General features: G+C 31.7%; 1 non-coding gene across 1 annotated transcript; it reads right to left on the bottom strand.

The window, feature by feature from the left end:
* Positions 1-212: 212 nt before the first annotated feature.
* On the bottom strand, positions 213-315 carry LOC121220532 (small nucleolar RNA R71). The gene has a single exon (XR_005917743.1). It is a non-coding gene; the product is annotated as a small nucleolar RNA R71 (small nucleolar RNA).
* Between the last annotated feature and the right edge of the window lie 3,744 nt (positions 316-4,059).

The following is a 4,059-nucleotide window of genomic DNA, read 5'->3' as shown; positions in this document are numbered from 1 at the left end:
CAAGACTGCATTTAAGACTTCTCCTAGAAGTTTATGACTCGTTCAGGCAACAGGGTGTTCCTGAAGACGCCTTGCGACTTAAACTGTTTCCATATTCTTTAAGAGATCGTGTGAGAGCATAACTGAATACTTTGCCGTTAGGAATAGTGGTATCATGGAATGATCTTTTCAAGAGATTTTTGGTACGATATAATCCCCAAAATATGAATGCCAAGCTTAGAAATGACATCACATATTTTCAGCAATTAGATGATGACACATTATATGAAGCTTGGGAACGATTTAAAGACTTGTCCGATGTATGGATTTCAGCATTTGACTTAGATGGAGATGTTTTATAATGGGTTGAATGCACATATAAGGATGGTAGTTGATGCCTCCACCAATGGTATTTTGTTGGATAAATCTTATAATGAAGCATATGAGATTTTGGAAAAGATTGCCAGCAATGGTTATTAATATCCTACAACAAGAGTTTGGATGGGTAAGAAAGCTGTTGGTATCATGGAACTTGATGCAATCACTTCATTGACTGCTCAGGTATCATTTTTAACTAATATGATCAAAACAATGAAGAGACTAACTACAGTTCAAGAATCATGTGTTTATTGTGGTGAAGATCATGTGTTTGATGAATCCCCATCAAACTCAACATCGGTATTGTAACACCCCTAACCTGTGTCCATTGCCAGAATAGGGTTTCGAGACATTACCAGAGATTACAGAACATTTTCGGATAATTCGAGTCATCTACAATTCAATTTGGCTTTTATTAGATAACATCATATACTATCACATTGAGCCATTATTTATCTCATGAACATTTAGTTCATGCTTTCTATTCACATTTTCATATTCAATTCACTATTTCTTCCTGTCAATCACAATTTCTAAATGATGAGATCACATAATTGAACTCAGTTTTACTATTCAACATGTTTTATCACATAATTAGAGAAAGTCTTACAAAATTAAGTACTTCGTTTTCACATTACTATAGTATAACTATGGTATTGCACATCGTCTCATATCACACACTGAAGCCATAGCGTAGCTATGGTCTTACACGGGAACACATATCACATCACATTGATTCCATAGCCCTACCACGGTCTTACACGGATCACATTTATCACTTGTCACTGATCAGATAAGTGTAACTAAAGCTACCACTTATCACTTGTCACTTGTCACTGATCAGATAAGTGTAGCTAAAGCTACCACTTATCACTTTTCACTAGTCACTGATCAGATAAGTGTAGCTAAAGTTACCACTTATCACTTGTCACTGATTAGAAGTACTCAAATCCAACGTTCCGCTCAATTTGATCATTTATTCGGTTTTCGCATTGTCATCTTATTCTCAATTCATCAACAAATATATCTCATCATACATTATATAATTCATGAAATTAACATTTAATCATTAAATTTCAGCCACATGAACTTACAATTCGATTTTTATAACATAACGATAATCATAATTTCATAATAACTATTTGAAATAAAACATTATATAATTTCTAATTTAACGTTTATCGATTATAATTGGGCATATGACCAATTTATACACAATTCATTCATATATTTTCCTCCTCCTCCTCTCCATTCTACATCCTTATTGTATATAACACGCTTATAAGTAACATTATATATAATTTCACTATTTACTTATATGTATATTCAAAGTTGTCCATCCGTGTCATAGTCACTAAATTATTTTTATCTTGAGCTAAAGAACTCCAAATTAATATCTGTTAAATTCCTCTAAAAATAGTCTAACATATCTTCTTACCATAAAATTTTTAGAATTTATGGTTTAGCCAATAAGTACAGCTTATTCTTTAAAGTCATCATTGTTCTGCTGTCTGACAGTTTCGACCCTTCTTCACTAAAATATTATTATCTCCTCGTACGAGATTCGGATGATGTTCTCGTTTGTTTCTATTAAAAATAGACTCATTAAGAATTTAAACATATAAATTTAAGCCCATAATTATTTTTTTTCTCATTTTTGATGATTTTCCCAAATCTGAATAGGGGAACCCGAAATCATTCTGACATTGTCTCACAAAATTTATTATATCTCATGATTTACAATTCCATTTCTTACACCATTTCTTCTATGAGAAATTAGACTCAATAAGATTTAAATTCATATTTTATTCATCTTCTAATCCGATTTCCACAATTTTTAGTGATTTTTCAAAGTTAGACCACTGCTGCTGCCCAAAACTGTTTAGTGCAAAATAATGATTACCATTTTGACCCTAAGCTTTTAATACATGATGATTTCGTCCCTAGGCTCGAAAAATGAAATTCTTAAAATTTAATCCTTGTTCCAAGCCTAATCGTTCTCATACATATCAATAACAGCCCATGAATTCCATGAAATTTCAGAGTTTCTTTTTTTTTTCCACAAATTCAATACTTTTCAATTAAATCCCTAAAACATGTCTTCATCAAAAATTCTTTAATAAAACGTCGTTAAACATCCATTGACATCTTAATTTCATCATCAAATAACAAAAATCATATGAAATTATCAATGGTATCTTCCAAAACTTTCAACAAAATAAAAAACTAATAGAATACTAAGTTGGACTTAATTGTAAAAGTCCAAAAATATAAAAATTTCAAGGGGAAAGCAAGAATTGAACTTACTTGAAGCTAAAATATGAAAGACCAGCTCTCAGCCCTCTTCCATGGTTGTTTTCCACTAAAAGTTAAAGAAGAAATGGTCTTCAAATCCTTAAAATAAATTTTGGCCACATAAACTTTATTGTAATTCCAATTTTGTCCTTAAATACATACAAATCTTTGATTTTTTTAACAATATGCCGCCTCAGCCACTTAAATTGGTCCATTTACTCTTTTAGTCCTTCCTCATTTAATTTTTAAGCTATTTAATCACGTTAGCAAGTTTTGCATCTTTTCAATTTAGTCATTTTTAATTAATTGACTGCCGAAACGTTAAAATTTTCTGACAAAACTTTAATACTACCATATTGACACTCCGTAAATATTTATAAAAATATTTACGGGTCGGTTTATAACATCAAGGTCTCGGTACCTCTTTTTCTCAATTTCTTGACTTAATAAATCTTTATAAAACACAAATTACTAATTCAAAAATATCTTAAAAATCATATTTGGCTCGTAATTATTAAATAATAAAATTTACGAGATTATTTTTTGAATTTGGTGGTCTCGAACCACTATTTTTGACATTTTTGAAAATCGAGCTATTACAGGTATACTACATGGGTAATTTTAACCGAAATAAAAATCCCTATTCTAACATTTACAATATGGGGTGGAACCAGCATCCAAATTTTAGTTGGAATAATCAAGGCGCGGGGAGCTCACACGATGTTGCAAGATAGAATATCCACAATGCACCGCTTGGTTATAATCATCTTATGCCGAGGCAAAATGCTCAACAAGGTCAGGTATCAACTTTTAATTTTATTGATTCTTTATTGAAGGGGTATATGGCAAAAAATGATGTTGTGATTTAGAGTCAGGTTGTGTTTCTTCGAGCTCTTGAAAATCAAGTAGGGAAAATAGTGAATGCTCTAAATTCAAGGCCACAATGAGCATTGCCAACTGATACTAAAATTTGAGAACCCAAGGGAAGGAATAGTGCAATGCCATCACTTTTAGAAGTGACTCAATTGGATGAAGTTGTTCAAGATGCCAAGGAAGAGGAAGGCAAATATAACCGCTATCAGGAAAAGATCTCAAAACCTACTGAACAGTAGACAACAACTAAAAAGGGAATGTTGTGACAAAATCAAATCATGTTGCCAACAAAATGCCACATCAAAAGAATATCAACAACTTGAAGGTCAACCACCTCTACCTTTTCCTTAGAGATTCCATAATTCTAAAAAGGATATTCAGTTTAAAAGATTTTTGGAGGTCTTGAAGCAACTCCATATCAACATACCATTAGTGGAAGCTTTGAAGTAGATACCCAATTATGTGAAATTTATGAATGACATATTGGAAAAAAAGCATAGATTGGGAGAGTTTAATACTGTTGCTCTCATTAAA

Source organism: Gossypium hirsutum, chromosome D08, assembly GCF_007990345.1.
Source record: "Gossypium hirsutum isolate 1008001.06 chromosome D08, Gossypium_hirsutum_v2.1, whole genome shotgun sequence".
Lineage (NCBI taxonomy): Eukaryota > Viridiplantae > Streptophyta > Magnoliopsida > Malvales > Malvaceae > Gossypium > Gossypium hirsutum.
This window is presented reverse-complemented; position numbering and strand designations above follow the sequence as displayed.